A 27,760-nucleotide genomic window follows, 5' to 3' on the forward strand; every position below is an offset into this window, starting at 1 on the left:
TCTCATTGGAAATGTTCAACGCACCCTGTCACGGCACGGCTATCCATCTGTCGGTTCTCAATCAGGCCGGAATAGAATCCAGTGATTCTTTTGCGTCTGTCACTAACGCCCCGCCTTCAGGAGTTTGAAGCACGTCACAGTCATCCAATCATTGAATCCTACTTAGAATACCACAGACAAGATTTAGACCTTCCGGATTCTCTTGAATGCCGCCATCAATTCTAGCTTATACCACGAAGATTCTGGTTAAGGAATCCAAGAGATATCTACTCAATCTAAAATAGAACAGAGGTGGTTGTCAGGCACATGTTCATAGTTGAGAATGATGATGAGTGTCACGGATCATCACATTCATCCGGGTTAAGAACAAGTGATATCTTAGAATCGAAGCCAGCATGATTGAATAAGAAACAGTAGTAATTGCATTAATCCATCAAGACATAGCAGAGCTCCTCACCCCCAACCATGGGGTTTAGAGACTCATGCCGTGGAATGTATACAATGAAACGTGTAAAATTGTCATGAGGTCATAAGGTCATAAGGTACGGATACAATGTCAAAAGATCCTATTAATAGTAAACTAGTCACCTAAGGTTTTACAGAAATGAGTGAATGACAGAAAAATCCACTTCCGGGCCCACTTGGTGTGTTCTTGGGCTGAGCAATGAAGCAATTTCGTGTAGAGACCTTTTCTGGAGTTAAACGCCAGCTTCCATGCCAGTTTGGGCGTTTAACTCCAAGTTTTATGCCAGTTCCGGCGTTTAACGCTGGAATTTCTGAGGCCGGATTGCTACGCCGGTTTGGGCCATCAAATCTTGGGCAAAGTATGGACTATCATATATTGCTGGAAAGCCCAGGATGTCTACTTTCCAATGCCATTGAGAGCGCGCCAATTGGGCTTCTGTAGCTCCAGAAAATCCACTTCGAGTGCAGGGAGGTCAGAATCCAACAGCATCTGCAGTCCTTTTTGGTCTCTGGATCAGATTTTTGCTCAGGACCCTCAATTTCAGCCAGAAAATACCTGAAATCACAGAAAAACACACAAACTCATAGTAAAGTCCAGAAAAGTAAATTTTAATTAAAAACTAATAAAAATATACTAAAAACTAACTAAAAGATACTAAAAACATACTAAAAACAATGCCAAAAAGCGTACAAATTATCCGCTCATCAGGCATCACACTGGCCGAAGGCTACATCCCATCCTCGCAGTGAAAACTACGCTCACGCGCTCTGTCACAGCACGGCTAATCACTGGTTGGTTCCCGCTCCTACTGGAATAGAATCCCTTGATTCTTTTGCGTCTGTCACTAACGCCCAGCACTTGCAAGTTTGAAGCACGTCACAGTCATTCATTACCGGAATCCTACTCGGAATACCACAGACAAGGTTAGACTTTCCGGATTCCCAGGATCCTACTCGGAATACCACAGACAAGGTGAGACTTTCCGGATCCTCATAAATGCCGCCATCTATCTAGCTTATACCACGAAGATTCTGTTGGGGAATCTAAGAGATATGCGCCCGGCCTAAGGTAGAACGGAAGTGGTTGTCAATCACGCGCATTCATAAGTGAGAATGATAAGTGCAACGTATATCTTGGAATAAGAACAAGTTGAATTGAATGGAAGAAAATAGAATTGCATTAATACTTGAGGTACAGCAGAGCTCCACACCCTTAATCTATGGTGTGCAGAAACTCCACCGTTGAAAATACATAAGTAAAAGGTTCAGGCATCGCCGAATGGCCAGCCCCCAAAGCGATCAAAAGACCGAATGGTCAAGAGATCGATAAATACATTAGTTAAATGTTCTATTTATAATAAACTAGCTCCTAGGGTTTACATGAGTAAGTAATTGATGCATAAATCCACTTCCGGGGCCCACTTGGTGTATGCTTGGGCTGAGCTTGATCAATCCACGAGCTGAGGCTTCTCTTGGAGTTGAACTCCGAGTTATGATGTGTTTTGGGCGTTCAACTCCGGATCATGACGTTTTTCTGGCGTTTAACTCCAGACAGCAGCATGTACTTGGCGTTCAACGCCAAGTTACGTCGTCAATTTCCGAATAAAGTATGGACTATTATATACTGCTGGAAAGCCCTGGATGTCTACTTTCCAACGCCGTTGAGAGCGCGCCATTTGGAGTTCTGTAGCTCTAGAAAATCCATTTTGAGTGCAGGGAGGTCAGATTCCAACAGCATCAGCAGTCCTTTTGTCAGCCTTTTTCAGAGTTTTGCTCAAATCCCTCAATTTCAGCCAGAAATTATCTGAAATCACAGAAAAACACACAAACTCATAGTAAAGTCCAGAAATGTGAATATAACATAAAAACTAATGAAAACATCCCTAAAAGTAGCTTGAACTTACTAAAAACTACCTAAAAACAATGCCAAAAAGCGTATAAATTATCCGCTCATCACAACACCAAACTTAAATTGTTGCTTGTCCCCAAGCAACTGAAAATCAAATAGGATAAAAAGAAGAGAATATACTATAAATTTCAGAATATCAATGAATATTAATTATAATTAGATGAGCGGGACTTGTAGCTTTTTTGCTTCTGAACAGTTTTGGCATCTCACTTTTTCCTTTGAAGTTTAGAATGATTGGCTTCTCTAGGAACTTAGAATTTCGGATGATGTTATTGACTTTCCTAGTTAAGCATGTTGATTCTTAAACACAGCTACTTATGAGTCTTGGCTGTGGCCCTAAGCACTTTGTTTTCCAGTATTACCACCGGATACATAAATGCCACAGACACATAACTAGGTGAACCTTTTCAGATTGTGACTCAGCTTTGCTAGAGTCCCCAGTTAGTGGTGCCCAGAGCTCTTAAGCACACTCTTTTGCTTTGGATCACGACTTTAACCACTCAGTCTCAAGCTTTTCACTTGGACCTTCATGACACAAGCACATGGTTAGGGACAGCTTGATTTAGCCGCTTAGGCCTGGATTTAATTCCCTTGGGCCCTCCTATCCATTGATGCTCAAAGCCTTGGATCCTTTTTACCCTTGCCTTTTGGTTTTAAGGGCTATTGGCTTTTTCTACTGCTCCTTCTTTTTTTTTTCGCAAGCTTTCTTTTTCACTGCTTTTTCTTGCTTCAAGAATCAATTTCATGATTTTTCAGATCATCAATAACATTTCTCTTTGTTCATCATTCTTTCAAGGGCCAACAATTTTAACATTCATAAACAACAAGATCAAAAGACATATGCACTGTTCAAGCATTCATTCAGAAAACAAAATGTGTTGTCACCACATCAATATAATTAAATTAAATTCAAGGATAAATTCGAAATTCATGTACTCCTAGTTCTTTTGAATTAAAACATTTTTCATTTAAGAGAGGTGAAGGATTAATGGAATTTATTCATAGCTTTAAGACATAGTTACTACATACTAATGATCATGAAGTAGAGACACAAAACATAGATAAACATACAACATAAAAACCGAAAAGCAGAAAGAAATAAGAGCAAGGAATGAATCCACCTGAGTGAGGGTGGCGCCTTCTTGAAGGTCCAATGGTGCTCTTTGAGCTCCTCTATGTCTCTTCCTTGCTTCTGTTGAATGATTCCTAGTAATTTTGGTGTTTCTACCCTTAGTTGCTTCCAATATTTGTGTGGAGGATAACTTATCCCCTGAGGTATCTCAGGGATCTCTTGATTTGCAGCCACATGTTCTACCACTGAGCTATGACGGCTTTATATGAGTCTTTCCATCTCGCATGACTCAGAGGTGGAAGCTTTTGTCTTCCCTTTTTTTTTTGGATGTCTCTGGCCTTAGGTTCCATTAATGGTTATGAAAAAGCAAAAAGCTATGCTTTTACCACACCAAACTTAGAAAATTGCTCGCCCTCGAGCAAGAGAAGAAAGAAGAGAGGAAGAAGAAGAAGAAGAAAATGGAGGTGAGTGAGGGGAGATGGATTCGGCTATATGGGTGGGATTGGGTGGGAAAGAGAAGTTGAATTGTAAAGGTAGGTGGGGTGTATAGGGAAGAGTGGGTAGATGTAGGTGGTGAATGAAAAACAGAAGGGATGACCATGAATGGAAAGAGAGAGGGCGAGGTAGGTGGGGATCCTGTGAGGTCCACAGATCCTGAGGTGTTGGTGGACGAAATTGTGATCCTTAATTAATGGCTCTTTGGCATGTGCCAAAAAGAACTAACTCAACTAACTGATTACTTTCTTTTCACAATTCCGTTCAACTAACCAGCAAGTGCACTGGGTCGTCCAAGTAATACCTTACGTGAGTAAGGGTCGATCCCACGGAGATTATTGGCTTGAAGCAATCAATACTTATTTTATTTGTCTTAGTCAGGATGCTAAGGGAGTTATTTGGATTTATTTGTAAAAAGCCAAACTACAAACTACTTAAACTTGTAAGTTAAAATAATAGAGAATAACAGCGTTACTTGTTGTGCAGTAATGGGAAATATGTTGGAGTTTTGGAGATGCTTTGTCCTTTGACTTCAACTCTTCCTTGAAATCCTCTTCTCACACGCAGATTCCTTCCATGGCAAGCTCTATGTAGGGTGTCACCGTTGTCAGTGGCTACTTCCCATCCTCTCAGTGAAAACGTTCCTATGCTCTGTCACAGCACGGCTAATCATCTGTCGGTTCTCAATCAGGTTGGAATAGAATCCATTGATTCTTTTGCGTCTGTCACTAACGCCCAGCCCTCAGGAGTTTGAAGCTCGTCACAGTCATTCAATCCCAGAATCCTACTCGGAATACCACAGACAAGGTTTAGACTTTCCGGATTCTCATGAATGCCGCCATCAATCCGGCTTATACCACGAAGATTCTGTTGGGGAATCTAAGAGATATTCATTCAGTCTGATGTAGAACGGAGGTGGTTGTCAGGCACACGTTCATGGGTTGAGGAAGGTGATGAGTGTCACGGATCATCACCTTCTTCACAATTAAGCGCGAATAAACATCTTAGATAAGAACAAGCGTGTTTGAATGGAAAACAAAGGAATTGTATTAAATCATCGAGACGCTGCAGAGCTCCTCACCCCCAACAATGGAGTTTAGAGACTCATGCCGTCAAAAGTATGTAATTTAGATATGAAAATGTCATGAGGTACAAGGAATGTCTGTAAAAGTTGTTTAAATAGTAAACTAGTACCCTAAGTTTACAGAAAATGAATAAACTAAGATAATTGGTGCAGAAATCCACTTCTGGGGCCCACTTGGTGTGTGCTGGGGCTGAGATTAAAGCTATCCACGAGTAGAGGCCTTTCTTGGCGTTAAACTCCAGGTTTTGACGTGTTTTGGGCGTTCAACTCCGGATCATGACGTTTTTCTGGCGTTTAACTCCAGACAGCAGCATGAACTTGGCGTTCAACGCCAAGTTACGTCGTCTATCCTTGCGCAAAGTATAGACTATTATATATTGCTGGAAAGCCCTAGATGTCTACTTTCCAACGCCGTTGAGAGCGCGCCAATTGGACTCCTGTAGCTCCAGAAAATTTATTTCGAGTGCAGGGAGGTCAGGATCCAACAGCATCAGCAGTCCTTTTTCAGCCTAAGTCAGATTTTTGCTCAGCTCCCTCAATTCCAGCCAGAAAATACCTGAAATTACAGAAAAATACACACACTCATAGTAAAGTCCAGAAATATGATTTTTGCTTAAAAACTAATAAAATTCTATTAAAAACTAATTAAAACATACTAAAATCTACATGAAATTACCCCCAAAAAGCGTATAAAATATCCGCTCATCACAACACCAAACTTAAACTGTTGCTTGTCCTCAAGCAACTAGATAAATAAAATAGGCTTTAGCAGAAATTAAGAAGTAATAATATTTTAGAGTTTTAAATGAAGCTCATATTCTTATTAGATGAGCGGGGCTTGTAGCTTTTTGTTTCTGAACAGTTTTGGCATCCCCCTGTATCTTTAAATTTTCAGAATAATTGGCATCCTTAGGAACTCAGAATTCAGATAGTATTATTGACTCTCCTAGTGTAGTATGTTGATTCTGGAACACAGTTATTTTATGAGTCTTGGCTGTGGCCCTAAGCACTTTGTTTTCCAGTATTACCACCGGATACATAAATGCCACAGACATATAACTGGGTGAACCTTTTCAGATTATGACTTAGCTTTGCTAAAGTCCCCAGTTAGTGGTGTCCAGAGCTCTTAAGCACACTCTTTTGCTTTGGATCACGACTTTAACCACTCAGTCTCAAGCTTGTGACTTGGACCTGCATGCCACAAGCATATGGTTAGGGACAGCTTGGTTTAGCCGCTTAGGCCTGGATTTTATTTCCTTGGGCCCTCCTATCCATTGATGCTCAAAGCCTTGGATCCCTTTTTTACTCTTGGCTAGTGCTCATGGCTTGTTTTTTTTTTTTTTTTGAACTGCTTTTTCTTGCTTCAAGAATCAATTTCATGATTTTTCAGATCATCAATAATATTTTTCGTGTTCCTCATCCTTTCAGGAGCCAATATTCATCAAATTCAAAGTACAATTTATGCACTGTTCAAGCATTCATTCAGAGAACAAAAAGTATTGCCACCACATATAATTAATTATAGTCTTTATTACTAAGAACTCATAAATATAGATTACTTCTTTATTCAAAAAAAAAATTCTACTACTTTATTCATGCCTGATGATGATGAGAAAAATAAATTATAGCTTTAATTGGAAATAAAATCAAAATAGACATACTAATTACTACTACTTACTATATAACTTCTAAGGTAAAATCCTATAATAATACTATCACAGAGTTAAAGCTGGAATTAGAACTTAACAACCTGTATTTTGGGAAGTGGATGTTCCTCTAGTCTGTGGGGTGCCTTCAAGAATTAATTTCTGACGCTTCAGCTCCCTTAAGTTCACATCCTTGCTCCTCCTGTTCTCTTAGGTGCCATGATCTTAATGAGTTTTAGCTCAGTGATCATGGCAAATCACACCAAACTTAGAGGTTTGCTTGTCCTCAAGCAAAAGAAAGGAAAGGAGAGGAGTAGAAGGAAAGGCATTTTCAAATAAAGATAAGATGAGTTGAAAAAGATATGAGAAGAAATTAAAAATATTTGAAAAAGAATTGGATTGGAAAAAGATTTGTGTTTATGAATTAAGATACATTTGATATTTTTGAAAAAGGGATTTTAGAAATTAGGGTTCTTAGAAAACCAATTTGATTTTGAAGGATGACATTTTGAAATATGTTTATGCAAGAAATCATGAATTGAAACTAAAAAATTTAGAAAATTTGTAAAGAAAAACGAATTTTACCTCCTCCCCATCATCCTGGCGTTAAACGCCCAACTGCTGCATGGTTTGGGCGTTTAACGCCCACATGTTGCTTCTCCTGGGCGTTCAACGCCCAATTGATGCATCTTTCTGGCGTTTAACGCCCAGAAAGCTACCCTTACTGGCGTTGAACGCCCAGTGGGTGCTTCTTTTGGGCGTTCAACGCCCAAAGTGTTTCTTACTGGCTTTTTCGCGCTAGTAAGCTTCCAATTTCCTTTATAACTCTGTGAATCCAACCAATTGCTATTTTACCTTGAAGATACTTTTGACATATACCTGAAAAAAAAATCAATTAATTAATTAATACGAATAAAATTAAATTTTGTGATTGACTGGGTTGCCTCCCAGCAAGCGCTTCTTTAATGTCATTAGCTGGACTATTACTGAGTTTTAATTAAGTCTCAGTCTTGAGCATTCTTGCTCGAAATTACCTTCAAGATAGTGTTTAACTCTTTGTCCATTAACAATGAACTTTTTGTTAGAGTCACTATCCTGAAGTTCTATGTATCCATATGGTGATACGCTTGTAATTACATATGGACCTCTCCACCGGGATTTTAATTTCCCAGGGAATAATTTGAGCCTTGAATTAAATAACAGAACTTTCTGTCCTGGCTCAAAGACTCTGGATGACAATTTCTTATCATGCCATCTTTTTGCTTTCTCTTTGTAAATTTTTGCATTTTCGAAAGCATTGAGTCTAAATTCCTCTAGTTCATTTAACTGGAGTAATCGTCTTTCTCCAGCTAACTTGGCATCAAGGTTCAGGAATCTGGTTGCCCAGTAGGCCTTGTGTTCCAGTTCCACTGGCAAGTGACACGCCTTTCCATACACCAGCTGGTATGGAGAGGTCCCTATGGGGTCTTGAATGCTGTTCTGTATGCCCACAGAGCATCATCCAAGCTTCTTGCCCAATCCTTTCTACGGTTAATTACAGTCCGTTCCAGGATTCTTTTGAGTTCTCTATTTGAGACTTCAGCTTGCCCATTAGTCTGTGGGTGATATGGAGTAGCTACCCTGTGGTTGACTCCATAACGTACCAGAGCAGAGTAAAGCTGTTTATTACAGAAATGAGTACCCCCATCACTGATTAACACTCTAGGGATACCAAATCTGCTGAAGATATGTTTCTGGAGGAATTTCAACACTGTTTTAGTGTCATTAGTGGGTGTTGCAATAGCCTCCACCCATTTGGATACATAATCCACTGCCACCAGAATATAAGTGTTTGAGTATGATGGTGGGAAAGGTCCCATGAAGTCAATGCCCCATACATCAAACAACTCAATCTCCAAGATTCCTTGTTGAGGCATGGCATAACTATGAGGTAGGTTGCCTGATCTTTGGCAACTGTCACAATTAAGCACAAATGCTCGGGAATCTTTATAGAGAGTAGGCCAGTAGAAGCCACTTTGGAGGACTCTTGTGGCTGTTCGCTCACTTCCAAAATGTCCTCCATACTGTGATCCATGGCAATGCCAAAGGATCTTTTGTGCTTCCTCTTTAGGCACACATCTACGGATTACTCCGTCTGCACATCTCTTGAAGAGATATGGTTCATCCCAAAGATAGTACTTTGCATCTGTGATTAATTTCTTTGATTGCACCCTACTGTACTCTTTGGGTATGAATCTCACTGCCTTGTAGTTTGCAATGTCTGCAAACCATGGTGTTTCCTGGATGGCAAACAGTTGCTCATCCGGAAAGGTTTCAGAGATCTCAGTGAGAGGGAGGGACGCCCCTTCCACTGGTTCTATTCGGGACAGGTGATCTGCCACTTGATTCTCTGTCCCTTTTCTGTCTCTTATTTCTATATCAAACTCTTGCAGAAGCAACACCCATCTGATGAGTCTGGGTTTTGAATCCTGCTTTGTGAGTAGATATTTAAGAGCAGCATGATCAGTGTACACAATCACTTTTGATCCTACTAAATAGGATCTGAATTTATCAATGGTGTAAACCACTGCAAGTAGCTCTTTTTCTGTGGTTGTGTAATTCTTCTGTGCATCATTTAGAACACGGCTGGCATAGTAAATGACGTGCAGAAGCTTGTCATGCCTTTGTCCCAACACTGCACCAATGGCATGGTCACTGGCATCACACATCAGTTCAAATGGTAATGTCCAGTCTGGTGCAGAGATTATTGGTGCTGTAACCAATTTAGCTTTCAGAGTCTCAAATGCCTGCAAACACTCTTTATCAAAGATAAATGGCGTGTCAGTGGCTAGCAGGTTACTCAGAGGTTTAGCGATTTTTGAAAAATCCTTTATAAACCTCCTATAGAATCCTGCATGCCCCAGAAAGCTTCTGATTGCCTTAACATTGGTGGGTGGTGGTAATTTTTCAATTACTTTTACCTTGGCTTGATCCACCTCTATTCCCTTGTTCGAAATTTTGTGCCCAAGGACAATTCCTTCAGTCACCATAAAGTGACATTTTTCCCAGTTTAAAACCAGGTTAGTCTCTTGGCATCTTTTCAGAACAAGTGCTAAATGGTTAAGGCAGGAGCTGAATGAGTCTCCAAATACTGAAAAGTCATCCATGAAGACTTCCAGAAATTTTTCCACCATATCAGAGAAAATGGAGAGCATGCACCTCTGAAAGGTTGCAGGTGCATTGCACAGGCCAAATGGCATCCTTCTGTATGCAAATACTCCAGATGGGCAGGTGAATGCCGTTTTCTCCTGATCCTGGGGATCTACTGCAATTTGATTATAACCTGAATATCCATCCAGGAAGCAGTAGTATTCATGACCTGCTAGTCTTTCTAGCATTTGGTCTATGAATGGTAAAGGAAAATGATCCTTTCTGGTGGCTGTATTGAGTCTTCTATAATCTATACACATACGCCACCCTGTAACTGTTCTTGTAGGAACCAGTTCATTTTTTTCATTATGAACCACTGTCATGCCACCTTTCTTAGGGACAACTTGGACAGGGCTCACCCAGGGGCTGTCAGAAATAGGATAAATAATCCCAGCCTCTAGTAATTTAGTGACCTCCTTCTGCACCACTTCCTTCATGGCTGGGTTCAGCCGCCTTTGTGGTTGGACCACAGGTTTGGCGTCACCTTCCAATAGGATCTTATGCATGCATCTGGCTGGGCTAATGCCCTTAAGATCACTGATGGACCACCCAAGAGCTGTCTTGTGTGTCCTTAGCACTTGAATTAGTGCTTCCTCTTCTTGTGGCTCTAAGGTAGAGCTTATGATTACAGGAAAGGTATCACCTTCTCCCAGAAATGCATATTTTAGGGAAGGTGGTAATGGTTTGAGTTCGGGTTTTGGAGGTTTCTCCTCTTCTTGAGGAATTTTCAGAGGTTCTATTATCTTCTCTGGCTCCTCCAAACCAGGCTGAACATCTTTAAAGATGTCCTCTAGCTCTGATTCCAAACTCTCAGCCATATTGACCTCTCTTACCAGAGAATCAATAATATCAACACTCATGCAGTCATTTGGGGTGTCTGGATGTTGCATTGCTTTGACAACATTTAACTTGAACTCCTCCTCATTGACTCTCAAGGTTACTTCTCCTTTTTGTACATCAATGAGGGTTCGGCCAGTTGCTAGGAAAGGTCTTCCTAGAATGAGAGTTGCACTCTTGTGCTCCTCCATTTCCAGCACCACAAAGTCAGTAGGAAAGGCAAATGGCCCAACCTTGACAATCATGTCTTCAATCACGCCTGATGGGTACTTAATGGAGCCATTAGCAAGTTGAAGACATATCCTGGTGGGTTGAATTTCTTCAGTTAAACCAAGCTTTCTGATAGTAGATGCAGGTATTAAGTTGATACTTGCCCCAAGATCACATAAAGCTTGCTTGGTACAATTACCCTCTAATGTGCATGGTATCATAAAGCTCCCAGGATCTTTAAGCTTCTCAGGTAAGCTTTTCAGAATGACTGCACTGCATTCTTCAGTGAGGTAAACCTTTTCAGTTTCCCTCCAATCCTTCTTATGACTTAAGATTTCTTTCATGAACTTAGCATAAGATGGTATTTGCTCAAGTGCTTCTGCAAACGGAATCTTTATTTCAAGAGTCCTGAGATAGTCTGCAAAGCGGGCAAATTGCTTATCCTGTTCCGCTTGGCGGAGTTTTTGAGGATAAGGCATTTTGGCTTTGTATTCCTCAACCTTAGTTGCTGTAGGTTTATTACCTACAGAAGTGGGTTGGGAAGCCTTTTTAGAAAGGTCAGCACTTGTATGTGACTGATTCCCCACTGGCATTTGAATGCTAGTGGTGGGAGCTGGAGTGGCGTCAAACGCCACTTCCTTATTTGTTACTGGCGTTTGAACGCCAGAACCATGCTCCCTTTGGGCGTTCAACGCCAGATCCATGCTTGTTTCTGGCGTTGAACGCCAGGAATGAGCATGGTCTGGGCGTTCAGCGCCAGCTCTATTCCTCTCTGGGCTCTGATTGTCCTCAGAGGGATTTTGAGTATTCTCTTGTTCATTTCTTGGTTTCCTGCTGCTTTGAAGTGAGGTATTTAATGTTTTCCCACTTCTTAATTGAACTGCTTGGCATTCTTCTGTTATTTGTTTTGACAGTTGCTTTTCTGTCTGCTTTAATTGTACTTCCATGTTCCTGTTAGCCATTCTTGTTTCCTGTAATATTTCCCTGAATTCGGCTAGCTGCTGAGTTAGAAAATCTAACTGCTGATTGAATTCATTAGCCTGATCTACTGGACTGAGTTCTGCAGTTGCTATTTTAGCTTCTTCTTTCATAGAGGATTCACTGCTTAGGTACAGATGCTGATTTCTGGCAACTGTATCAATAAGCTCTTGAGCTTCTTCAATTGTTTTTCTCATGTGTATAGATCCACCAGCTGAGTGGTCTAGAGAAATCTGAGCTTTTTCTGTAAGCCCATAGTAGAAGATGTCTAATTGCACCCATTCTGAAAACATTTCAGAGGGACATTTTCTTAGCATCTCTCTGTATCTCTCCCAGGCATCATAAAGAGATTCATCATCTCCTTGTTTGAAGCCTTGGATGCTTAGCCTTAGCTGTGTCATCTGTTTGGGAGGGAAATAGTGATTCAGGAATTTTTCTGACAGCTGTTTCCATGTTTTTATGCTGCTCTTAGGCTGGTTATTTAACCACCTCTTAGCTTGATCTTTTACAGCAAATGGAAACAGTAATAATCTGTAGACATCCTGATCTACTTCCTTATCATGTACTGTATCAGCAATTTGCAGAAATTGTGCCAGAAACTCTGTAGGTTCTTCATGTGGAAGACCAGAATACTGGCAGTTTTGCTGCACCATGATAATGAGCTGAGGATTCAGCTCAAAGCTACTAACTCCAATGGAGGGTATACAGATACTACTCCCATATGAAGCAGTAGTGGGGTTAGCATATGACCCCAGAGTCCTCTTGGATTGTTCATTCATAGGTGCTTCCATATTGGATTGAACAATAGAGTTATTTGTTTATAAAGGATTGTGGAATAAATAAAATGGAATATATATATATAAAAAAAATATTTTGAAAATACTTTGTGAAAATTTTCCGAAAAATTTGAAATTGAAATTTGGATTTTATATTAAAAATTTCGAAAAAGTAGTTTTTAAAATTGGTTAGAAAATAAATTTTTTTTTTTTGAATTTTGAATTTTATGATGAAAGAGAAAAACACACAAAAGACACAAGATTTAAAATTTTTAGATCTAATGCTCCTTATTTTCGAAAATTTTTGGAGGGAAAACACCAAGGAACACCAAATTTAAAAATTTTAAGATCGAGACACAAGAAAAACTCAAGAACACCTAGAAGATTCACAAGACCACCAAGAACAAAAGAAAGAACACCAAACTTAAAATTTTTAGAAAGCTTTAATAAAATTTTCGAAAATTAACAAGAAAACACCAAACTTAGAGTTTGGCACAAGATTAAATCAAGAAAAATTATTTTTGAAAAAGGTTCCAAAGGGTATAACCAATTATCAAGAACAATCTTGAAAATCAAGGAAGAACCAAGAACATCAACACGAGAATTTTAGAGAAAATATAAACTATGCAATTAACACCAAACTTAGAATAAGACACTAAACTCACGAAAATTAGCAATTATTTAAGAGAAAAATAATAAATTTTGAAAAGAAATTTTTGAAAAGAAACTATCCTATCAAGATTTAATGACTCTATAACAATAAAATAAAAATAAATTATTCCTAATCTAAGAAATAAAATAAGCCTTCAATTGTCCAAACTCAATAATCCCCGGCAACGGCGCCAAAAACTTGGTGGACAAAATTGTGATCCTTAATTAATGGCTCTTTGGCATGTGCCAAAAAGAACTAACTCAACTAACTGATTACTTTCTTTTCACAATTCCGTTCAACTAACCAGCAAGTGCACTGGGTCGTCCAAGTAATACCTTACGTGAGTAAGGGTCGATCCCACGGAGATTATTGGCTTGAAGCAATCAATACTTATTTTATTTGTCTTAGTTAGGATGCTAAGGGAGTTATTTGGATTTATTTGTAAAAAGCCAAACTACAAACTACTTAAACTTGTAAGTTAAAATAATAGAGAATAACAGCGTTACTTGTTGTGCAGTAATGGGAAATATGTTGGAGTTTTGGAGATGCTTTGTCCTTTGACTTCAACTCTTCCTTGAAATCCTCTTCTCACACGCAGATTCCTTCCATGGCAAGCTCTATGTAGGGTGTCACCGTTGTCAGTGGCTACTTCCCATCCTCTCAGTGAAAACGTTCCTATGCTCTGTCACAGCACGGCTAATCATCTGTCGGTTCTCAATCAGGTTGGAATAGAATCCATTGATTCTTTTGCGTCTGTCACTAACGCCCAGCCCTCAGGAGTTTGAAGCTCGTCACAGTCATTCAATCCCAGAATCCTACTCGGAATACCACAGACAAGGTTTAGACTTTCCGGATTCTCATGAATGCCGCCATCAATCCGGCTTATACCACGAAGATTCTGTTGGGGAATCTAAGAGATATTCATTCAGTCTGATGTAGAACGGAGGTGGTTGTCAGGCACACGTTCATGGGTTGAGGAAGGTGATGAGTGTCACGGATCATCACCTTCTTCACAATTAAGCGCGAATAAACATCTTAGATAAGAACAAGCGTGTTTGAATGGAAAACAAAGGAATTGTATTAAATCATCGAGACGCTGCAGAGCTCCTCACCCCCAACAATGGAGTTTAGAGACTCATGCCGTCAAAAGTATGTAATTCAGATCTGAAAATGTCATGAGGTACAAGGAATGTCTGTAAAAGTTGTTTAAATAGTAAACTAGTACCCTAAGTTTACAGAAAATGAATAAACTAAGATAATTGGTGCAGAAATCCACTTCTGGGGCCCACTTGGTGTGTGCTGGGGCTGAGATTAAAGCTATCCACGAGTAGAGGCCTTTCTTGGCGTTAAACTCCAGGTTTTGACGTGTTTTGGGCGTTCAACTCCGGATCATGACGTTTTTCTGGCGTTTAACTCCAGACAGCAGCATGAACTTGGCGTTCAACGCCAAGTTACGTCGTCTATCCTTGCGCAAAGTATGGACTATTATATATTGCTGGAAAGCCCTGGATGTCTACTTTCTAACGCCGTTAAGAGCGCGCCAATTGGACTCCTGTAGCTCCAGAAAATCCATTTCGAGTGCAGGGAGGTCAGGATCCAACAGCATCAGCAGTCCTTTTTCAGCCTAAGTCAGATTTTTGCTCAGCTCCCTCAATTCCAGCCAGAAAATACCTGAAATTACAGAAAAATACACACACTCATAGTAAAGTCCAGAAATATGATTTTTGCTTAAAAACTAATAAAATTCTATTAAAAACTAATTAAAACATACTAAAATCTACATGAAATTACCCCCAAAAAGCGTATAAAATATCCGCTCATCAGGTGTCAAGGAATTCCATCCCTGCACCAAATAGGCATGTAAAATGCCTTTGCACACCATTCTGGCGTTTAAACGCCCATTGGTGCACATTCTGGGCGTTCAACGCCCATGTAAAGCATGTTTCTGGCGTTCAGCGCCAGCTTTTCTTCTCCAGGCACATTCCTGGCATTTAGCGCCAGGATGTTGCTTGTTTCTGGCGTTCAGCGCCAGAATGGTGCTCTGTTCTGGCGTTGAACGCCGGCCAGATGCACCTTACTGGCGTTGAACGCCAGCCTGTGCGTCCTCCAGGGTGCGAATTTTTTCTTCTGCTGTTTTTTATTCTGTTTTTAATTTTTATGATTTTTTCGTGACTCCTCATGATCATGTACCTAATAAAACACAAAATAGCAATAAAATATAATAAATTAAAAATTAGATAAAATTGGGTTGCCTCCCAACAAGCGCTTCTTTAATGTCAATAGCTTGACAGTGGCTCTCATGGAGCCACTAGGTGATCAGGTCAATGTTGTATAGTTGTCCACACCAAACTTAGAGTTTGGATATAGGATTTTAACACCAAACTTAGAGTTTGGTTGTGGCCTCCCAACACCAAACTTAGAGTTTGACTGTGGGGGCTCTTCTTGACTCTGAACTGAGAGAAGCTCTTCATGCTTACTCTCTTTTGTCACAGAGGGATGGCCATGTGCCTTAAACACAAGGTATTCCCCATTCAATTGAAGGACTAACTCTCCTCTGTTGACATCTATCACAGCTTCTGCTGTGGCTAGGAAAGGTCTTCCTAGGATGATGCATTCATCATCCCCCTTCCTAGTGTCTAGGATTATGAAATCAGCAGGGATGTAAAGGCCTTCAACCTTTACTAGCACGTCCTCTACTAACCCATAGGCTTGTCTCAATGACTTGTCTGCCAATTGTAATAAGAACAAGGCAGGCTGTACCTCAATGATCCCCAGCTGCTCCATTACAGAGAGTGGCATAAGATTTATCCCTGACCCCAGATCACACAGAGCTTTTGCAAAGTTCATGGTGCCTATGGTGCAAGGTATTAAGAACTTGCCAGGATCTTGTTTCTTTTGAGGTAGAGTTTTCTGAATCCAAGTATCTAGTTCACTAATGAGCAAGGGGGGTTCACTTTCCCAAGTCTCATTACCAAACAACTTGGCATTCAGCTTCATGATAGCTCCTAAATATTGAGCAACTTGCTCTCCAATTACATCTTCATCCTCTTCAGAGGAAGAGTAGTCTTCAGAGCTCATGAATGGCAGAAGGAGATTCAATGGAATCTCTATGGTCTCTATATGAGCCTCAGGTTCCTTTGGATCCTTAATAGGAAACTCCTTCTTGCTTGAGGGGCGTCCCAGGAGGTCTTCCTTACTAGGATTTTCGTCCTCCTCCTCCCTTGTGCATTCGGCCATGTTGATCACATCAATGGCCTTGCATTCTCCTTTTGGATTCTCTTCTGTATTGCTTGGGAGAATACTGGGAGGAGTTTCAATGACTTTCTTACTCAGCTGGCCCACTTGTGCCTCCAAATTTCTAATGGAGGATCTTGTTTCATTCATAAAACTGAAAGTGGCCTTTGACAGATCAGAGACTATATTGGCTAAATTAGAAGTGTTTTGTTCAAAATTCTCTGTCTGTTGCTGAGAAGATGATGGATATGGCTTACTATTACTCAGCCTATTGCGTCCACCATTTTTAAAGCCTTGTTGAGGCTTTTGTTGATCCTTCCAGAAGAAATTTGGATGATTTCTCCATGATGAGTTATAGGTGTTTCCATAAGGTTCACCCATGTAATTAACCTCTGCCATGGCAGGGTTCTCAGGATCATAAGCTTCTTCAGAAGCTGCCTCTTTAGTACTGTTGGATGCATGTTGCCATCCATTCAGATTTTGAGAGATCATGTTGACCTGTTGAGTCAACACTTTGTTCTGAGCCAATATGGCATTCAGAGCATCAATTTCAAGAACTCCTTTCTTTTGAGGTACCCCATTATTCACGGAATTCCTCTCAGAAGTATACATGAATTGGTTGTTTGCAACCATGTCAATGAGTTCTTGAGCCTCTTCAGGCGTTTTCTTTAGGTGAATAGATCCACCTGCAGAATGGTCCAATGACATTTTCGAAAATTCAGAGAGGCCATAATATAATATATCTAATATGGTCCATTCTGAAAACATGTCAGATGGACACCTTTTGGTCAACTGCTTGTATCTTTCCCAAGCTTCATAGAGGGATTCACCATCTTTTTGTTTGAAGGTTTGAACATCCACTCTCAGCTTGCTCAGCTTTTGAGGAGGAAAGAATTTATCCAAGAAGGCAGTGACCAGCTTATCCCAGGAGTCCAGGCTATCCTTGGGTTGTGAATCCAACCATATTCTAGCTCTGTCTCTTACAGCAAAAGGGAAAAGCATGAGTCTGTAGACTTCCGGATCAAATCCATTCGTCTTTACAGTCTCACAGATCTGCAAGAATTCAGTTAAGAACTGATAGGGATCTTCAGATGGAAGTCCATAAAACTTGCAGTTTTGTTGCATTAAAGCAACTAGCTGAGGTTTCAGCTCAAAGTTGTTGGCTCCAATGGCAGGAATGGAGATGCTTCTTCCATCAAACTTGGATGTTGGCTTTGTGAAGTCACCAAGCATTCTCCTTGCATTATTATTATTATTTTCGGCTGCCATCTCCTTCTCTTGTTCGAAAATTTCTGAAAGGTTGTTTCTGGATTGTTGTAATTTAGCTTCTCTTAATTTTCTCTTCAGAGTCCTTTCAGGTTCTGGATCAATTTCAACAAGAGTGCCTTTATCCTTGTTCCTGCTCATATGAAAGAGAAGAAAACAAGAAAAGAAGAAGAATCCTCTATGTCACAGTATAGAGATTCCTTTATGTTAGTAGAAAAAGAAGGGGTAGAAGAATGAAGAGGGAGATTCGGATTTTTGGATGAAGAGAGGTGGAGAGAAGTGTTAGTAATTAAATAATTAAATAGAAGAAGAAAAGAGGAGGGAGATTTCGAAAATAATTTTTGAAAAGGGGTTAGTGATTTTCGAAAATTAGAGATAAAATGTAATTAAAATTAAAACATGAAACAATTAGTTAATTAAAAAGAATTTTTGAAAAAGGGATGAGATATTTTCGAGAATTAGAGAGGAAAAAGTAGTTAGGTGGTTTTGAAAAAGATAAGAAACAAACAAGAAGTTAGTTAGTTGATTGAAAAAGATTTGAAATCAAAATTTGAAAAAGATAAGAAGATAAGAAGTTAGATAGGATATTTTGAAATCAGATTTTTTTTTTAAAAAAAAGATAAAATTTTTGAAAAAAATAAGATAAAAGATAAGATAAAAATTTTAATAAAAAGATATTTTGAAAAAGATTTAATTTTTAAAATGACTTGACTAACAAGAAACTATAAGATAAGATTCTAGAACTTAAAGATTGAACCTTTCTTAACAAGAAAGTAACAAACTTCAAATTTTTGAACCAATCACATTAATTGTTAGCTGATTTTCGAAAATTTGATATAAAGATAAGAAAAAGATTTTGAAAATAATTTGAAAAATATTTTTTTGAAATTTTCGAAAAATAAAAATTGAAAAAGATATGATTTTTGAAAAAGATTTTGAAAAGATAAGATTTTTTTAAAATTGAAAATTTGACTTGACTTGTAAGAAACAACTAATTTTGAAAATTTTTGACTAAGTCAACTCAAATTTTCGAAAATTTGGAGGGAAATAAGGAAAAGATATTTTTTTGATTTTTGAATTTTTTATGAGGAGAGAGAAAAACACAAACATGACCCAAAACATAAAAATTTTGGATCAAAACACAAAATGGATGCAAGAACACTATGAATGTCAAGATGAACACCAAGAACACTTTGAAGATCATGATGAACATCAAGAACATATTTTTGAAAATTTTTGATGCAAAGAAAACATGCAAGACACCAAACTTAGAAATCTTTAATGCATGGACTCTAACAAACGAAAAATGCACATGAAAAACAACAAACAACACAAAACAAGAAAACATCAAGATCAAACAAGAAGACTTACCAAGAACAACTTGAAGATCATGAAGAACACTATGAATGCATGGAATTTTCGAAAAAAATGCAAGAAAAATTTTTAAAGCATGCAATTGACACCAAACATAAAAATTGACTCAAGACTCAAACAAGAAACACAAAATATTTTTGGTTTTTTATGATTTTATGATTTTTTAGTATTTTTATTATTTTTTTCGAAAATTATATTAAAAAAAACGAAAATAATAAAAAAATATTTTTGAAAGATTTTAGAAAACTTTTTGAAAAGAAAATTACCTAATCTGAGCAACAAGATGAACCGTCAGTTGTCCATACTCGAACAATCCCCGACAACGGCGCCAAAAACTTGGTGGACGGAATTGTGATCCATATTCTTTTGTATTTGTATGAAATCATTATTATGGCACCAGTTGAATTCACAACTCCGTTCAACTAACCAGCAAGTGTACTGGGTCGTCCAAGTAATAAACCTTACGCGAGTAAGGGTCGATCCCACAGAGATTGTTGGTATGAAGCAAGCTATGGTCACCTTGTAAATCTCAGTTAGGCAGATTAAATTGGGTTATGGTTTCGAAAATTAATAAAAAGAAGAAATAATAAAAGGGATAGAATACTTATGCAGATTCATTGGTGGGAATTTCAGATAAGCGAATGGAGATACTGTATAGCTCAAGAACGCCTACTTTCCTATTGCTTCAACTCAATCCTTCTTACTCCTTTCCATGGCAAGCTGTGTATAGGGGTTCACCGTTCGACGATGGCTACTTTTAATCCTCTCGGGAAAATGGTCCTCTGCGGCTGTCACTCGCATGGCTAATCGTCTGGAGGCATCACACTGGCCGAAGGCTACATCCCATCCTCGCAGTGAAAACTACGCTCACGCGCTCTGTCACAGCACGGCTAATCACTGGTTGGTTCCCGCTCCTACTGGAATAGAATCCCTTGATTCTTTTGCGTCTGTCACTAACGCCCAGCACTTGCAAGTTTGAAACACGTCACAGTCATTCATTACCGGAATCCTACTCGGAATACCACAGACAAGGTTAGACTTTCCGGATTCCCAAGATCCTACTCGGAATACCACAGACAAGGTGAGACTTTCCGGATCCTCATAAATGCCGCCATCTATCTAGCTTATACCACGAAGATTCTGTTGGGGAATCTAAGAGATATGCGCCCGGCCTAAGGTAGAACGGAAGTGGTTGTCAATCACGCGCGTTCATAAGTGAGAATGATAAGTGCAACGTATATCTTGGAATAAGAACAAGTTGAATTGAATGGAAGAAAATAGAATTGCATTAATACTTGAGGTACAGCAGAGCTCCACACCCTTAATCTATGGTGTGCAGAAACTCCACCGTTGAAAATACATAAGTAAAAGGTTCAGGCATGGCCGAATGGCCAGCCCCCAAAGCGATCAAAAGACCGAATGGTCAAGAGATCGATAAATACATTAGTTAAATGTTCTATTTATAATAAACTAGCTCCTAGGGTTTACATGAGTAAGTAATTGATGCATAAATCCACTTCCGGGGCCCACCTGGTGTATGCTTGGGCTGAGCTTGATCAATCCACGAGCTGAGGCTTCTCTTGGAGTTGAACTCCGAGTTATGACGTGTTTTGGGCGTTCAACTCCGGATCATGACGTTTTTCTGGCGTTTAACTCCAGACAGCAGCATGTACTTGGCGTTCAACGCCAAGTTACGTCGTCAATTTCCGAATAAAGTATGGACTATTATATACTGCTGGAAAGCCCTGGATGTCTACTTTCCAACGCCGTTGAGAGCGCGCCATTTGGAGTTCTGTAGCTCCAGAAAATCCATTTTGAGTGCAGGGAGGTCAGATTCCAACAGCATCAGCAGTCCTTTTGTCAGCCTTTTTCAGAGTTTTGCTCAAATCCCTCAATTTCAGCCAGAAATTACCTGAAATCACAGAAAAACACACAAACTCATAGTAAAGTCCAGAAATGTGAATTTAACATAAAAACTAATGAAAACATCCCTAAAAGTAGCTTGAACTTACTAAAAACTACCTAAAAACAATGCCAAAAAGCGTATAAATTATCCGCTCATCAGTGCATTCAGGGCAAAAGGTTTCGTGAACCTTTTTTATTGACTTGCCTCTAGTCACCATGTAGACGATGCATGTTCCAACTTCAACCAGCAGTTGTTGGGGAACCACAATCTACAGACCAAGCTTTTCCCCAAATGCTTCTTGACCTAGTTCGTGGTACCTATCAAGTCTCTTCCCTCCCGGTACCATCTCATGCATCTCAACCATTTGCCAGAGCGTGTACAGCGTGATAACCCATGACAAGATCATCACCGTGATTCCAAGACCTCTGCATTCATGCATCTTCAATCAATTTCTTATTCATATATTTACTACAATAAACATAGTGTTTTTTTTTTAAATAAAGAGCTCAACACGATACAGTGGAGCAGTCAGACAGAAATAAGAACCAAAAGAAACGCAATAACATTAAGAAAAAATCCCTTGTCATCTCCGGCATTGCCATCAACAACTAAAGGGGTCTACACCTCTTCACTCATCGTGGCTCAACATAGTCATATGAGTGATATCTTCAACACTTTTGCTTATATTCTGAAAAATCATTCTATTCCTTTCCAGCCAGATGTTCCAAATAATCGCACAGAAGCATCTCAATCGTTGCTCTCTATCCTCCATTGGAAGTTCCAAATCCAAACTAACCCGTCCCAAAAACCACAATTCCCTATAACAGATCCACATTGGTTTGAAACAGAAAAAAGCTTGGGAAAACCGCTCTTTTAGAGGCCCACAAAGCAACCATCTATCCTCCCAAAATCGCATAAGCCGCCCATCCCCAATCTCCATAGACAAGCCTGTAATCATCTTATCCCTTATATGGTCATTTGTTATTTGTAGCTGGCAAATATCCTTCCACGGTCCTCCTCTAGTAGGTAGCACTTGAGTTGACAGCAGCTCATTAGGATTCAGATTATAGCAGGAGCAAACCACCTTCTTCCACAATGGACAGTCCTCCTTAGCAAACCGCCACCACCACTTAAACAACATAGCTGTGTTACGAAGCATAGCATCCCCAACTCCCAGCCACCTAGTTTTTTAGAGGCCTGCACCACTTCCCATCTTACTAATGCTATTCCATTACTACCATCATTCTTACTCCACAAGAACCTTTTCTGCAGCGAAATCAATTTCTCAGCAATAGCTTTTGGCATCTTGAACAAGCTCAAATAATACACAGGCAGACTATTTAATACTGATTTAATCAGCACCATCTTTCCAGCTTTATCCAAAAGTTTGGCTTTCCATAGACTGAGCTTATCTTCCACTTTGTCTATTATTGGCTTCCAGGTCTTCACCAACCTTGGATTCGCACCTAAGGGAATACCCAGGTACTTAACTAGAAGGGTCTCACCCTAACATTCCAAAAATTGGAACATATTCTGGATCCACTGTTCTTCACAATTTATCGGAATCAAGCTCAATTTTTCAAAATTAATGCTGAGTCCTGACATCAACTCGAAGCATCTCAACAGCCGCTTGTAATTCCTGATAGTGTCCTCCTCTGGTGGGCAGAACAGAATAGTATCATCAGCAAACTGAAGATGTGATATCGCTACACTATCTCTCCCCACCAACAAAGGTGATATAAGCCCATTTTTGACTGCCTCTCCCACCAATCGATGTAGAACATCCACAACCAGTACAAATAAGAACGGAGAAAGTGGGTCACCTTGTCTCAGACCTCTTTCTATCTTGAACGGCTTGGATGGCGACCTATTTATCAGAACCGACATAGATGTCGTGGTCAAACACTCCATAACCCACGATCTCCATCTATATCCAAACCCCATCTTCTACAAAACAATATCCACAAAGCTCCATTTGACTCTGTCATATGCTTTTTGGAAATCTAACTTGATTATTGCTGCTTCCTTTTTTCTCAGTTTAAGCCAGTTTACTGTTTCACATGCGATAAGTGCCCCATTATGAATTTTCCTGCCCCTGACAAACGCACTCTGAGTTTTCTCTACTAATACTGGCATCACAGATCTCATCCTCCTAACCAAAACCTTGGAGATAACCTTGTAAACACACCCAACCATGCTGATAGGTCGTAGATCTTTAATCTCCTTTGCCCCAATGAATTTAGGAGCCAGTGCCACCCAAGTGATGTTGGAGTCCGTTGGCAACCTTGACGTCTGAAAGAACCCCATTACTGCATTCGTGAATTCAGATCCAATCTCGTCCCAACACTTCTTGATAAAATTCATGTTGTACCCGTCGCAACCTGGTGCCCTAGAAGACTCACAATCCTACATAGATTCTCTGATCTCCTCCACTGTCGGCAGCGCCTCCAGATTTACAGAATCTTCCTATCCTATCCTACTTACCAGACCATCTCTGAAGCTCATTAGAGGAGACTTATCCTGGTGATATAATTCTTTATAGAATTCATTAATAGCAATTTTTATTCTGGCTTGGTTTCTGACTAGTCTGCCGTTGATTACCAGTGCATCTATCCGATTATTCCTCCTTCTTGCTGAAGCTATGCTGTGAAAGTACCTTGTATTTTTGTCCATCTCCTTTGCTTGCCGAGCCCGGGACATCTGTTTCCAATGGACTTCTTTCCTGACATACCATCTCTCACAGCAGGTAACCAGCGCCCTCCTTCTAGCCTCCATTGTTCCATCATACACCACATTACTAACCTGATCATCAATCTTCTTGATCTCTTCCTCAAGCTTCGTAATCTTCTTGTCCATATCCCCAAAATTAACCTTATGCCAGTTCCCTAATGGGATCGTCAAAGCCTTCAACTTGTCCGTGAACTGCATCTCCCCCAAACCTCTCCATTCCTCCTTCACCAAGTTGAGAAAGCCTTCATGCGTAAACCATGAATCTAGACTTTGGAACGGTCTTGGACCTCCCCTCTGCCTCATGCACTCTAAGATGATAGGATAATGATCTGACAAACCTCTAGGCCCACCGCTTATCCAAGTCTCAGGAAACTCTTCCAGCCACTCCACGCTAACCAGGGCTCTATCTATACAACTGCACGAGCATCCCCGGAACTATGTGAACTTGCGATCTGTGAGCGGCAGATCCACTAGATGCATATCTTGTATCCAACTCTTGAATTTTCTGTCGACCTAGGTAGAGCATCAGTACTTAGCCTTTCTTCCACATGCACTATTTCATTGAAGTCTCCATATAGCAGCTTGGAACCTGACATAATCCAGCCATGTAGCTCAGCTCTTCCCACTCCTGAATCTTCTCTTCTCTATTATGTGCACCATAGACCAAGAACACAGCACAATTGAAGTTATTCCTTACCAAGACCCCTTCCACACACAGCCATCTCTCTTCCTTATAATAATTATTCATTTTAAACACTGATTCATCCCAAATTAACAAGAGTCCACCCGCTGTACCATCAGCGCCTACAAAATCCCATCCTGCCCCATCCTCTCCCCAAATTCTTGCAACATCAAATCTGGTCACTACTTGTTTTTTAGTCTCAATCAAACCCAGCATATCTAATCTATGTTTTTTCTTTAGTTCCTTCACCATTCTTAACTTACCATCACCCCGTAACCCCTTAACATTCCAAGAGCTAAAAATCATGTAAAATTCTTTTGACTCACCTGTTTTTATGCTTGGGTCTGCATCGTCTCAGTTTTTCTTTCTGCTTCACCAGTTTTCTTTTGCGTTCGATTTCTTCATTCTGCGATTGGAGGATTGCCATAATGTCATCTTCTTCATTGACCAGCATAACGCCTGACTCCTTTCCCAGTTCCCAAGTTCTACGGTTCTCCTGTAGCTGCTCATCTAGTTTCAAGCCCTTTGCGTTGCTGGCCTCCGCGACATACCCACCTTCTTCATTCCTAAGCCCATACCCTTCAAGGCTCTCCTCCTCATGTCTGGGTATCCTCCTCCTACCACTTCGAACATTAACCTGACCTCCACCTACAGTCAGAGCAGGGCAGTCACTGGTTTCTTCGTCAGGGCTCGGACCTGGGTTCCTTTCTTTGGAGCTTTGACCAGCAGAATTTTCACACTCCTTCGCATCTGCGCCCGTCGAGAAGCCATCATCGCCAGCCCCCTTCCACTTCGGTCCCATCTCATCTTCAACGCCAAGACCTAGGCTCACTCCAATTCTCACTAGGCCGCCATATATCGCAGGAACAGGTCCGTTTCCAACCGCCCCGATCTGGGCATCATCGCCTGTTCGCGTGGGAGCAAGCCCGCCATCAACCACCACGTCAGACCCGTTCCCAGCCTCTCCGAACTGCTCGAAATCGCCCGGATGTGAGCAAGCAACCCCAGCGCGGCTCGATTTGTCTTGGTCTTCCTCAGTCCGCCGACTTCCCCCCATGCCAGCCACAACGATCGCGCCGCACTCAGCTTCCAGAGGAACCACGCCGCCGTGATTGCTTTCCACCTGGTCATCTATTCTGCTCAGCGGACCGCATAACGCCTGACCTAGATCCTACAGCACAGGCCCAGGATCAGCGCTGCTCTCTTCACTTGAGGCTGGGCCCAGCATGACCAGTTTTCCTTGGTCCCTTTTTTTTGCTACAGACCCAGGTCCAGTCCAAGTTATGGGAATTACATTTTTTTTGTTTCTCCTTATTGGACCCCGTTTCAGCCTAGGATACACATAAGACCTTGTTCTCTCAGAGTCCACTGCATCAGTCATAACCATTCCACCCACCAAATCAGCAACTCCTTAATTCTCACAGTTAATTGATTGACCCATTTCAAAATTCAAGCGTGGTTGAGGTTTACTACTATTAGACCATTCATTCAAAATTATAGTTGGAATTACCAATCTACCCTTGTCTCCTTCCTCCTCCCGTGTTACCCGAATTAGCATGTCTTCATCAAGAGCAACCTCGTGCGCCGGCCTTGCATAATGGCCCTGCGCTATACCCACTTCTAGACTTGTATTAGTATTGTCCGCGTTCCTTCTTCCACTGGTTATTAGGCCCTCTTTTCCCAGGTTATTTGCGTACTGCAAGTTACACGCCTCATGCCCAACTTCTTTTACCAACACATCAAAGCCTCCAGAGCCAACCCTTATATGAATCCATTCCTTTATGACGTCCATTATACATGTATCAATCTGTACGCAACCTACCGTGAAAGAATTGTATGATTCCGTCTCGCGATCATACCCAACGACTTCTCCCCACTGGCCTCCTATCGTGTTGAACGTATCGATAGACCACGCGTGTAATGGAACCCCAAAACATTCAAGCCACACCCTACGCGTTTCACTATGTTCCGACTCCTCCCACCTCCAAACACTGTGGAACAAACGTAGGAGGCAATTCATGTTCAAGACTTCAAGGTGTATGTATCTTCAGCATGTACATTACTATCAAAGGTCAGCAAAGCTTTGTGCGCTCTCATTTGCCTAACCTGGACGACATTAGGTAGGTTCTTAGCGAGCACTTCCTTCAGAGATCCAAAATCAATAGGCTTCGTCGTGCCACCTACAAGACTTCGCTGTAGCCACTCCAAATTTTCCTTTGCCACTTCGACTTTCACCTGCTTTGTCCAACCATTGCCCTGTGGGTCCTTTTCGCCCTTCCCCGTTGGGGGGGCACGTCCACCTGGACCATTCTCCTTCGGCACTACTTCTGCATTTAGCTTCTGGATGGTGTGATGTTGCGTGTTCTCTCCTTTTGGTCCCCGAGGTATGCTCATTGTTTCCGCCGTTCTTCTATACTTGGTCTCTCCCACATGTACGACCTTCCCTCTCAGTGTCAGTCGATTCATTTCTGATATGGCTTTCGACGCCCCTCCTTTCGTTGTATATCGAATAAAAGCAAAAATGTATATATTTCCACTCTTCTGTTTTTGAGATAAATATATATCATTGATGCGTCCTGTCCAATTGAACAAATGGAATAACTCTCTCTTCGATATGTCTGCAGGAAGATTACTACAAAAACTGAGAAGGATTCATGTTCCAACCGTCGATACTCTTCTCTGTTCCAAACCCTAGGATCATTACCCTGGTTCCTAGATCTATCCCTCCCCGTGTTTCCCACCCACGCTCTCTCTCTCACTCTCTCCCTCGTTCTCTCACTCATAGTGTGTTAAGAATCTACGTACCATTCCATATGTGCCATTGCATACGGAAGGCTCAGAACACCAGTGCCCACCATGGTTGTCAGATTGTGAAATGCAAAATACCACCATTTTGCATTTCTTGAAGCAGTGATCGGAAGCCATTCTTCAAGGCTCTTTTGCTTTGATGTCGATGCTGATGATGCTGAACCTTCACCACTTCCTTCTTTGTCGAAACCCATCTCTTTTTAGTTTCCAAGTAAATGTCACCACCTTAACCAGTTATAAATAGCTCGCGAAAAAACGGTTAACCCAATTTCAGAGTTGAAACTATTATTTTCATAGACATTTACGGACAATCTAAGATTAAGATTAACTTGAAATTAGCTATATATTATTACTGTTGCTTTCTTTAGAATATTATAGTTGTAAAAACCGTTACAATTTAATTTGAAAACAACAAAAGTAAACGCTCGTTTGTCAACTTCATCTATT

General features: G+C 40.6%; 1 non-coding gene and 1 pseudogene across 1 annotated transcript; one reads left to right on the plus strand and one right to left on the minus strand.

Annotated features, from left to right (window-relative positions):
- The window catches only part of LOC130936447 (lysine histidine transporter 2-like), a 41,510-nt pseudogene extending 14,063 nt beyond the window's left edge, over nucleotides 1–27,447 (minus strand).
- On the plus strand, nucleotides 17,314–17,417 carry LOC130938598 (small nucleolar RNA R71). Its single transcript, XR_009069757.1, has one exon. It is a non-coding gene; the product is annotated as a small nucleolar RNA R71 (small nucleolar RNA).
- Nucleotides 27,448–27,760: the final 313 nt, after the last annotated feature.

The sequence above is a fragment of the Arachis stenosperma genome, chromosome 6 (genome assembly GCF_014773155.1).
Source record: "Arachis stenosperma cultivar V10309 chromosome 6, arast.V10309.gnm1.PFL2, whole genome shotgun sequence".
NCBI classification, from domain to species: Eukaryota; Viridiplantae; Streptophyta; class Magnoliopsida; order Fabales; family Fabaceae; genus Arachis; species Arachis stenosperma.